This window comes from Ambystoma mexicanum, chromosome 5q (genome assembly GCF_040938575.1).
Source record: "Ambystoma mexicanum isolate Mex_15411 chromosome 5q, UKY_AmexF1_1, whole genome shotgun sequence".
Lineage (NCBI taxonomy): Eukaryota > Metazoa > Chordata > Amphibia > Caudata > Ambystomatidae > Ambystoma > Ambystoma mexicanum.
Genome location: NC_090933.1, coordinates 485,596,240 through 485,608,653, shown reverse-complemented (window position 1 = coordinate 485,608,653; position 12,414 = coordinate 485,596,240).

Below are 12,414 nucleotides of genomic sequence, written 5' to 3'. Positions count from 1 at the left end.
ACGAGATCTCTGTCCCTGCAGTTCATAAGGCGTGCAATTATGGGTCTGTGTTATGCCCCTGGTCTTGGTATTGCCATCAATGCCCTGTGCGCATGCTCCACTACAAACAATGGCAACCAGCCCGGATCACCCAGCAACACCTTCAGCCGCTCCCCAACTACAGTCTCCATTGTCCCCTTCAGGGCGTCCTCTGGAACACCTAAGATGCAGACATTATTCCTCCTTGACCTCGCCTCCAAGTCCTCACACTTCGTCTTGATGCTGCCCATATCTTTATCAAGGGATGTCGATGTTCCCTGAAGCGCTGTTATGGCATCTTCTGCCATGCTAATCCGTGTTTCGGGCTCCGTAATTCGCTGTGCAGCTGTCTCCGGCTGAGCATGGATTGTAGTAACATTAACAGTGATGCTATCCTGCTTATCGTTGACAGAGGCAAATGCGTGTTGCATGATGGCCATGACTACTTGAAGATGAGCCAGCGGCAACGACAAAGTCCCCTCCACTTGCACTTGGTTGCTTTCCCCTTCCATAGGTTTTGGGGAGGGTTTTGTAAATTTGTCTTTGGTTCGGCTTTTCTTTGGACCAACCCCTCTAGGCATCACTTTTCTGCCTAGTGCGCCCCACTTGCAGCACGGTGGGTGTGGGGACTCTGGTGCAGCATGAGATACAGTGTGTCCAACCTCAACCCAGATACCCATACCAGGGATAAGATCAGTAACATGGCTATTCCTCAATGCTACCAGTATTCAGTTATGTCCAGAATCTTTATGTGTTAGCCCCTTCGTAACATTATTCCTCTAATCTGCCCTCATGGCAGACTTAGTATATGCCCTGGGGCCACCAGCACGCCCTGCCTTGCGACCCATGTGTCCCTGCTTGCGGGCAAGGATGCAGCCGTAACGGGAACAGAGGGGAGAGGGATACAAAATATGTCTCCATCCCTCGGGTAAGTTTCACTTTAGGACCCCTCACAGTATGGCCACTGGAGCCATCGTTACATTGCTGCTGTAGAGCCTGTAAAAAGTTTTAATGGTTCACGTTGAAGCGGCCATGCAGAGGCTCTGTGTTCCAGCACGTGTTGTAAGGCTGTAACTGTTGGACCCATATGTAGGCAGGAATCTCCTTTTTTGGGGGTGTCTGTGGAAACAATTCTGCCCACCCCCCCACCCAGTGCCTTAATTGGCACTAGCAAATGAGCTGGGGCTCATCAAGGGGGCACGGCCTAACGGCAGGGGGTCCCACTGGCCCATTAGGCCCACGCCCCCCTGAACCCCCTGACCCCCCTGACAAGCCTCGGCTCAATGGGCTTCTGGCACCCCTGCCAGGCAGCCTTTTGTAGAGATCAGCACCCTCTCCCCAAGGGGAAGAGGGTGCTGATCTCTACATTTATTTTCTATAGACTTGCCTGGCAGGGGACAGCACCTCGCCTATTCAGCCTCAATAGTGGCACTGCCCCTCGGCAGCTGGGGGGAGGCAGCGTCACCATTTGAGGCTGAAAGGGTGAGGCTGCTGCTACTGCTTTTTCCTAAAGACTGAACTCCCGCAAATCCGCGGGAGCTTCAGTATTTAGAAAGCAAGCCCCTGCTTCCAGCGGTGTCATGTTTTCTCCATAATGGTGGCGCCGGCCCACGGGCATCTCTTGCATAAAGGGATGCCTCGTAAGTGCGGCGCCACCATTATGGCTGAAAGGCATTTTTATCTGAGGCCTGAATCTCTCGCACACGAGCGAGAGCTTCAGGCTGTAGAAAAAAAGCCTTTTCGTGTAGTGGCCAGGGTTGCCAGGGAGATTAGTGGGCCCCTGGCAGGGCCTTGCCTCAAAACAAAATTTCAGAGCATGCCGGGCCCAGCCCCGGCAGACCCCAGCCCACTTAAAGCCCTGCCCCCACCAGATACTGGAAAACAAGCTTGTTGGGTGTTGGCAATAAAAGGCTGTGGGATTTTATTGTACAGATATGGTTATACACAAATGTAGTAATAATCACATATATGGTATATAGTACTTTTGGGCACCGGGTCCTGAGGTTACCCCCTCTGGCCCGTGCCACCTTCTTTATCCCACGACTTGTGTGTGGTCACCATACGGTGTCCTGATTTTTCTTCTGTTTGTTCTCTCCCTTTTCTAGGGTGGGAGGGATTTTGTGGAAAAGGAGAATAGCGAGACACCGTGTTCACAGTGTACCCGCGTGTGTTTGGGTCCCTGTGAAGGGTCGCAAACTATCTGTGTCTTTCTGCTGAAATGCAGATTCTTATATAGGACCAGGAGCTAGCCTTAGGCCTTGTGGGGCTGTGAGGCCAGCCCCCAGGCCGACGAGGTGCCGACTGTCTGAGCACCCTAGAGTGCCACCTATTGTTATTCCCTGGCTCCCTGGCTTTCCCGCATCCTGGGTGCTTAGCACCTGCTTGTGAAGGAAGGGCGAGGTGCTGTTTCACACCTCACTCTTCCTCCGTGCCCTGACTCGTTGCGACTGCGTGTCACCTGGGTGGGGCAAAGGGGAGAGGGCAGGCAGCCCTATTTGTGTGTTTCTGAGCCTCTCCTCCTGCCCAGCTGCCATGGGGCACCAGTTACCAGGCCGCACTTGGTGCCTGGCAGCGCTGCCCATAACTGGTGGACCCATATGCAGGCAGGAATCTCCTTTTGTTGGGGTGTCTGTGGATGCAATTCTGCCCATTGCCCCACCCCCCAGATATTGGACCACGCGTTTGTTGGGTGTTGGCAATAAAAGGCGGTGGGATTTTATTGTACAGATATGGTTATACACAAATGTAGTAATAATCACATATATGGTATATAGTACTTTTGGGCACAGGGTCCTGAGGTTACCTCCTCTGGCCTGTGCCGCCCCACCTCGGCTGGTTACTGGCTGGCCAGGTTCCCCCAAAAGTCTAGGTTAGTGGCAGCCTCTGGTAGCTAGTTGCTCTGTTATTTACCTGTGAAAATGTTCCATCCCATAACCAGATAGGTGGGTCCCATTCTTGTGGATCAGGTCGGGGTTGTCCAGAGTTATGGCCATATGTTTTATGAAACCCAACATTTTTCAATTCCCCTGTTCAGCTTCCTTCTGGCTGTGTACATTGATTTGTAACAAATGGCCCTTAGCCATGTTTTCCTAGGCAGGATGGCAGAGTAATACATTTCTTTGTTCCTCCAGTTGTGGGCGATGCCAGCCAGTGTGGTGCATGTCTCCTCATATAGCTTTTTCCTCCCCGTGGTTACCAGATTGTTTCCCCCCAGGTGAATGATAAGAAATTCTGGTGGGTCCCTGTAGGTGACCAGGTTGGCTAGTGTCTTGTGTATTTCTGGCCAGTGGAGGCCTCTGTAGCCCCACCATGATGCAATTGTGTTTCTAAAGGCAGGCCTCTCCTTTGTTTCTTCGGCCCATCGCCTGGTTCTGAATACGAACAAGTGCCTGACTATCCAGGCTGATCTTAGCGGTGCCTCCTGATCAGTTGTTTGGTGCAGGGGGAAAGAAAAACTATATTAGCTCGGGTCTGATGTATTTTCTAAAGCAGTCTGACTTCCACCCGTCAATTTTGTTTACCTGGTATTAGGAATTTTCCTCCCACTTTGGGGCATTGCATGCAAAAAAGGTCTGTTATACATACTGGGCAGTTGGCTGAATTGTCTATGCAGTAGATGTTTATTACTCTTTTTGCCCCCGTTTTTGATCGCTGTAATTCGATGGTTACACTATCTCCACTTACCCTGGTTTCCATCATGCCTTAACCATTGCTGGCTTTTATGCTGGATGCTATGAGCTCTGTACGCGGAATGCCACAAAAAACGCTAGGGATAAAGCTGTCTTAAATAATAGTGTCTCATATGGGTGGGAGCATATGCCATCTAGTAAACTTGTAATCTTGACCAGTTTCTCAAAATCTAGCGGCCGTCGTGTGTCTATTTGGGATCCTTCTACCTTGCCCCAGCCTTTCAATGCATATGTAATTAAAGCGCTTTCTGTGGGGTCTGAGTCCCCTCGAAGCTTCCAGAAATAAAATATTGCCACTAGGTGTCTTTTTGCCCAATCTCTTAAAATCTTGATTGTGAGCCCACATTAAAAAAGCATTTATGTCTGTTATCGTTATTAGTTCTACATGATTCTGGCCTGTTACTTTAAAAACTGTTTGCAAGAACTTACTGTATTGCGCTGTGGTGTTGCTTGCTAATGCTTTCTTTGCCATTTCTAGTAGGAACCCCGTGTCAGGGTCTGTGTTTTCTGTAGGCAGAACACTGCTGGCACCCGTGGTTGAGGTGCCTGGTTGAAGTTGTGCATCCCGGCCCCCGCCGTTCAGCGTTGGCATTGATGCAAGTTTTTCTAGTTTTCTAGTATCGCCCAGCAGTCTCCTGGGATGGATGTCATCTCTTCCTGGGCGTGAGGTGCTAGCTCTTGAAATATTGTCCACTGAAAATGAGATAAAGCGTCCGCAATGTTATTATCTGCTCCTGCGATGTGCTTTGCCCTGACAACAAAGTTTTCTGCAAGAGTAATTATCGTCATTGCTCTTAGGACTTTGAGCACCAGCTGGCATTTCGTTGTTCTCTTATTGATAATTCCTACCACAGCCATGTTGTCAGACCAAGCAGTGAGTTCAGTGTTTGCTAGGTGCCTGCCCCATATGCGTAGAGCTAGCCAGATGAGTAGAATTTCTAACAGGGTGATGTTTTGGTCCACCCGGCTGCATGCAATGCATCGGGCTATTGCCCTGCCACCCATTCTGTATCTAACAACACCCCAAAACCTTTGCTCCCTGCTGCATCTGTGTAAAGGACCCTTCCGGCCCCTGAGTTCAGTGGCATTCGGCACAGTGTGGTTCCATTGAAATTTGTGAGCAAATTTTCCCAGACTTTCAAATCTTTTTTTTACCTATTTCCCATGATATGTAAATGTTTTTTTTGCATGTTTTTGTTTTAAATTCCAGACTCCTGGAGAATACTCTCCCTTGCAGTATTTTCCTGGATGCAAAGTTCAAACTGCTGGCCAGGGGTTGTATTTCCTTTACTGTGCCTTTGTCCTTCCTACTTAAGATCTGGATTTTTTCTAATAGTTCTTCCACTTTCTTTTCTGGGATTCTACATAGCCCTGTGGTGGTGCCAATTCTACCCCTAAGAAAATGATTTTTGTGGATGGGTTGGTCGTTTTGTCGGCTGCTAGGGGAATGCCCCACTGCACCGCCATTTCTTTTAATTCCGATACTGCCCTCTCGCAGTTTTCTGTGCCGGCGGGGCCCATCCCCTTAAAATCGTCCCGGTAGTGCACTACTCTGACCCCTGGAACCCGTTTCTGAAATGCCCATTGGAAGAAAGAACTGAATTGTTCGAAAAGCGCAAAAGATACAGTAGAGCCCATGGGGAGGCATCTATCCACGTCAGATTTTTTCTCAAAAGTGAAACCGAGCCATTTTTGTGAGCTGGTGTGGACTGGTAATAACCTAAAAGCGGACCATATGTCCAGCTTTGCCATAAGGGCCTTCCTGCCGCAGTTCTGTATTAATCTTAGAGCCTCCTGAAAATGGGTGAAATTGACTGCTGATCAGCTTGTGGGATGCTGTCATTAAGTGACTGGCCCTTGGGGTAGGATACGTGATGTATTAACCTCATTTTCCCGGGTTCTTTTTTTGGTACTTGACCTAGTGGTGATACTATAAAATTCTTGAATGGCATTCTTTCCCATGGGCCCCCTACTCTGGCCAGTTTTAATTCTTTTGTAATTTTCTCTCTCATTAAACATGGGTTATCGCGTGCTGAGACCAAATTTCTGGTGATTTTTTGCAACCCTTCACCTTTAAAAGGAATGATGAAACCTTTTTTTAGACCGAATTCAATCGCTGTGCTGATTTCTTTATTAGGATTGGTCCTTAATGCTTCCTTGAAACTCTCTGGGTTGATGGGGGATCTGCCCGGCTCTAGTTGTACTACATGCAATGTGCTTTTGTTCCTCTTTTTTTTGCGTTCTTGGCTGGTAACCTGGTGCAGCTGCTGACGGGGTGGTCCCCATTGCAGTTTGAGCAGTTGTGCTTGTACCAGCATTCTTTACCCCATGCGCACTGATTCTTTGAATAATTCCTGCATGTGTTTGTGAACTTTGAGGGATTGGACTTGATATGACCGCGGGCATTTGACCTAGCCGTCCAAGGCTGTTTTTTACAAAAGGGCTGCTCTCCTTTTTTGTGTTTTTCATTTTCTGAAATTCTATTTCCCCCTTGTAGGGTTTTATTTGTTTTATTGGTTGCTTGGGTGATTTCCTCTTCTGATGGTGGCTTGCCGTTCATTAAATACAGATCATTCTGAACTTCATCCCATTCAATGGAAGTCCTTTCAGACATGTTCCTTCTGAACCTTATGTCATATGCTATCCAAGCATAGCTATCATAAGCAGTTTAAACTTCTCTGATCTTATCCATTTATGCCCAAAGTGTTATCCCATCTCCTGGGGATTTTTCTAAAAATATTGTAGCTAAAATAGCAAATGATTTTAGCCAGTTGTCCCAGGTACGCTCCACATGGGCGTTTCTGGCTATAGCCTTTTCTTAAATTTTTTTGGGGTCCCTGAACGCATCCCTCCCCTTGCGTTGTGCCTCAATGAGTGAGAAAATGTCTATGTTTTCTTTGGCCCATATTGCCTCCTTTATCGTTATATCAATATTCCATGCAAGCGAAAAAGATGGCCGGAGGCCTTCGGCGCTGCATCCCGCATCTGAAAGACAAAAGAAGGTGCGTTTAAAGACATTGGGCAACTTTATTACTCACGTGCCATTACTCCTTCCCACGCCGAATCCAGTGGGTATTCCAGCACCCTTCAGCTTCTCTAAAGCTCCGAACTTGTACCTGCAAGATAAAAGGGACAGTTAGTGCGCATCGTGAAGCAGGCTACAAGCGCTTACTTACGTGCTTCCAGGCGCTTCTATTCCTCACGCGGGTTCGATCCTCAACTCTCATCAGCCCGCCATCCGCCATCGCCGGAACCCTGCAAAACAAGAGATATCATTACAAAAGACTTTTAAGACATTTGAAGTGCCCAGAACTTACCGTTCGTGCAGTTAACGACGGACAGCAGTCCTCTGAGGTCAAGAGGCCTGCACCCTTATCCAGTGAAGAAACTGGTTACGGCACCCTGCCCAGAGTCAGATGGAGAGCTCGGCGTTCACTTACCTAAGGTGAGGGTGTTAACCTTTGGGGTTCTACAGGAGAAGAGAAAGGGAAGAGGAGAGAGGCACCCAATAACCCCAGTTCATTAATCCCATATTTTCTATCTGCAGACATCTTACTCTTCGAGTTAGACATACAGTGCACAGAGGTCCAGCCCAAAGAGCCAACCGTGTGTTACACATCACCTTTGAAGATACGGCATTCACCCAGTCAAGACCGGCGCCTCTGCGGGAATCAGGTGAGCGTTACAGAACGCAAAGCCTATCGCAAAACTCCCACCCAGGCGCTATGGAAACCTCGGATACCGACCAGCTAGCCCAGTTACTTGGGGAACTAAGAGCAGAAGTGCATGCAGCCCGTCAGGAAACGAATGCACTAAGAAGGGAACTGATTATTTCCAAGGAGCGAACAGACGATCTCGCTAGACAATTGCTACAGTCACAAGCCGGACAAACTCCGTTACCTGCATCAGGGGCAAATCTTCCTTCAACATCCTCTACGAACCCAGTGCAGCTCAACCTACCTGGGAATGTACCTCTGGCTCCGCCCGAATGATTTTCTGGTGACCCAAAGAGGTTTGCAGTATTTATTAATCAGTGCCGGTTGCACTTCTTATGCCGGCCAGCAGCCTTTCCAACTGATCAAGCTAAGGTAGCTTTTGCACTTTCGTACCTTAGTGGCAATGCGGCAGACTGGTCGATCCCTCTAGTTAATCAAGATGATCCGGTTCTCCATGATTTTCGAGCTTTTCAGCTCAGTATGGAAAAACTGTTTGCAAGACATTCACAGGGGCAGGCCTTGGACAATGAGCTACTTTCATTGCAACAGGGTAATCAAGACCTTTTGGCTTATATTGCGTCTTTCAACAGACTGATAGTGGAAACTCGATGGCCTGAGGACAAAAGGATTACACTGTTTTATAGAGGTCTACGTGGAGAGCTCAAAGATGTGTTAGCCCAAGTAGTGAATCCCCCGCAAGACTGTTCGGACTATATTGACTTTGTCGTTCAAATTGACCACAGACTGCAGAACAGGAAGGCCGATCGTTCCAAGTTTGATGCTCGAGTATTTTCCAAACCACCAACTCCTACCAAAGGAGTAGACTCCGGGGAACCCATGCAAATAGGGGGCCTGAAAGAACCACTAACACAAAAGGAGCGGGAAAGGAGAAAACAGCTGCAATTATGCCTCTATTGCGGGGCACTTTCTTCGAGACTGTCCGGTGAAACCAGCCAAGAAGGCAGTAGGAGCTGCAGTTACCAGGGTCACAAACTCTGAGCAGGGAAACGACCTCGCCCGACAAGAATAGAGGTCCTCTTGCCGAGCGTTAAAACCAGTTCCGTGACCTCGCATTTCGTGATACCTATGGTCCTCATTAGCCCTGAACATCCGGATCGATTACATGCGATTGAAGCTTACGTCGACAGCGGTGCCATCGGCAATTATGTGTATCATGAAATGGTTTTGAGGATGAATCTGACTCTTTGTCCAAAGGCTGTAAAGGACGTCATTACTACGGTGGATGGTACGGAGATAGCCTCCGGACCAGTAACGCATACCACCCAAGAAGTGACGCTAGTAAGTCAAGATAGACACCATGAGAAGATCGTGTTCGATGTGATCAAGGCCCCCCAGTTCCAGATTATTCTAGGAATTCCTTGGTTAGAGAAGCACAATCCTCAGATCGATTGGCGAGCAAGAACGGTTCAGTTTCCAGAATGTGTCTCCACTTGTCACCCTCGACCTGGTGTTGCACTGGCAGCAATTTCCTCGGAGGCTCCTCAGTTACCTCCTGAATACCTAGAATTCCAAGATGTTTTCCGGAAGGATCAGGCTAACTCTCTACCTCCTCATAGGTCTTATGACTGCCAGATAGACCTGATACCTGGATCTACTCCTCCTTGTAGTAGAATTTATGCCCTCACCGAGCCTGAGAATCTTCACCTACGACAATACCTGGATCAATACCTAGCGAATGGGTTTATTCGTCCTTCCAAGTCCCCTGCTTCCTCAGCTTTGTTCTTCGTTCCAAAAAAAGAAGGGGACCTTAGAACTTGTATAGATTATCGCGCCCTGAACCAGATCACCGTTAAGAATAGATATCCGTTACCTTTGATCCCTGAACTCCTGGACTAAGTCAGAAAAGCATCCATATATACAAAGCTGGATCTTAGAGGAGCCTACCACTTGGTACGAGTAAAAGAGGGCGATGAATGGAAGACGGCCTTCCGCACCAAGTATAGGCTATTTGAATATCAGGTCATGCCCTTCGGACTTTGCAATGCCCCGGCCGCCTTTCAATATTTTATGAACGATGTCCTCAGAGAGCTCATAGATGTGTGTGTTGTTGTTTACATTGACGACATCCTTGTTTATTCTTCATCGGAAACTTAACATCGGAAACACGTGAAAATGGTCCTCAAGAGATTGCGTCAACACAAACTTTTCGCTAAGTTGGAAAAATGTGTTTTCAACATGACTGAAGTTGAATTCTTGGGATTCATATTATCACCTAGCGGAGTGCGTATGGATTCAAAGAAGGTCGATGCAATTCTCAAATGGCCATCGCCATCCTCCGTAAAAGGTGTTCAAAGCATGTTAGGCTTCGCTAACTTTTACCGCAGGTTTATCCCCGAATTCTCTTGAATAGTCCAGCCCATCACCGCCTTGTTAAAGAAAAACAAACGTTTTGAATGGTCTACCGAGGCAGAACAAGCTTTCCAGAATTTGAAGACTAGATTTATCTCTGCACCGATCTTAAAACATCCTTGCCCAGAACTCCCCTACATCGTTGAAACTGATGCTTCGAGCCTTGCCATGGGGGCAGTTCTATCACAAAAGGACCCAGTAACCAATCAGCTGCATCCCGTGGCATTTTGGTCCCGCAAATTCTCGCCTCCTGAAATCAATTACACTATTACTGATAAGGAACTTCTAGCTATCAAGTCCGCCTTTAAGGCTTGGCGGCATTATCTTCTGGGGGCCCGACACACCGTTACTGTGATTACAGATCACCGAAACCTGCAATATTTGAAAACCGCAAAAGCTCAATCCTCTAGGCAACTCCGTTGGGCACTATTCTTTGCCGAGTTTGACTTCATAATTACCTATCGACCTGGTACAAAAAACGGTAAAGCTGATGCCCTTTCTCGGATGGGAGTGGAAGAACATTTGATCAATCCTAAACCTGTACCTATCATTCCCGAACAAAGAATTCTAGGTGTAATCGCCACACAATCCATAGAGGAAGTTAAGGATAAAGCCAGGCTACTGGTAACTCCAGCAGACATACAGAATTGGCATCTGCAGGGAAAGGACTTTACGGTGAAGGACAACCTATTATATTTCCAAGAACGGTTATACCTGCCCAGCACAGATTTACAGAAAAAGGTAATCTCTTGTTATCACGATTCTTTAATGGAAGGACATCCCGGTGTGACCAAGACCTCGGAAAAGATCAAGCGCTACTTCTGGTGGCCGTCTTGGAAAAAAGATATCAGAGACTTTATAATGTCCTGTGGAGTATGCGCCCAAAACAAGAGTCAAAAGGAAAAACCAGCCGGCCTCTTACGCCCTATTGACATCCCGCCTCGCCCTTGGCATACGCTTTCTATGGACTTCATCACCGATCTACCTCCATGCTCCGGATACAATACGATCCTAGTAATCGTGGACCTATTCTCCAAGATGGCGCATTTCATTCCACTCAAAGGCTTACCAACAGCAGCAACTCTGGCCCGAGAATTTCTCGAAAACATCGTCCGACTGCACGGTTTTCCTTCAGTTCTGATTTCGGATCGAGGTAGTCAATTTATTTCTCATTTTTGGCGAAGTTGCTGTAGGTCGGCTCAAATTGATGTGAGACTTTCGACCAGCCACCACCCTCAAACCGACGGACAAACCGAGAGGACCAATCAAACTCTGGAACAGTATTTGCGCTGCATGCTACAACAAACTGAAAAAACTTGGAAAGATATACTTTGGATAGCCGAATATGCCTACAATAACTCTGTCCACTCGGGAACTGGGAAGACCCCGTTTTTTCTTTTATACGGTAGTCACCCTCGAACCTCGGAGTTGGATCCACTGCAAGATCTTGGAACACCAGCAGTAGACCACCTGCATTCTACAATCACCCAAGCCTTTAAGGAAGCCGTTTCTCACCTTCAAAGGGCTAAATAACAATACAAGAAAGGAGCAGACCAACATCGGAAGGAAGCCCCCCAATATCAAGTAGGAGATCAAGTCTGGTTATCCACCAAATATCTACCTCTAAAAGGACCACGCACATTCAACCCAAGATACCTTGGTCCCTATTCCATCACTACCATAGTAAATCCAGTAGCGGTCAAGTTGGACTTGCCCCCTCACATGAAGATACATCCGGTCTTCCACGTCTCTCTATTAAAACCCGTGCAACCTCAAACCCGACTAACTACATCTCCAAAACCTATTCTAGTTGATGGAGAACTCGAGTTTGAAGTCAAAAGCATCCTGGATTCCAAGATCTCCAAATCTAAACTATTTTACCTGATTGACTGGAAAGGCTACGGTCCCCAAGAAAGATCCTGGGAACCTGCAGAATATGTCCACGCGCCTCGTCTAATCAAAAGATTTCATCGAACATTTCCTAACAAGCCCAAACCCCCGGAGAAGCCCGGTATGGGAGGGGCCTTGAGGGGGGGTGCTGTCATGATCTCTGCTTCCAAAAGATCAGGACTTGCCCGACTCCCTTGGAAGCAGACCCATAACCCCGGTTCCGAGTGCCAGCCAGTCCCAATTGGGACCTTTTGGACCCTGTCCTGGCGCCAGTGGCACCAGGCTCATAAAGATGCCCAGTCCCAGCGCTGGAAGCGCCGGGCTCATAATGCTTGGGTGGACTTACCTGCAGCAGACCATGCTGCTTACTTACCTGCCAGTTGAACCCCTGATCCTCTTCTGTTTGGGACTACTTTTCCTGTTGGGTGGGGCAGGAGCCACTCCCTAGGTTCAGAACACTGGAACTCTTCTGGAAAGCAGGAACTCTTTTCTTAGGCGTGGCTGTGGAAGGAGACACCTAAGCACTACAGGAGGCTATTTAAACCACACCCGATGGATGAATCTTGCTTTGCGTTATTCTGCATTCTCTGCAGCAGAACGCTCATCGTGTCTTCTGCTTCTGATCCTGGGCCTAAGGGAACAAAGGCTTACCATCCTGGAATCCAGTCTTCAGCAGCACCTGTAAAGACAAAGAAAGAACAGGTTAGCACTACGGTCTTCAGTGGCAGCGC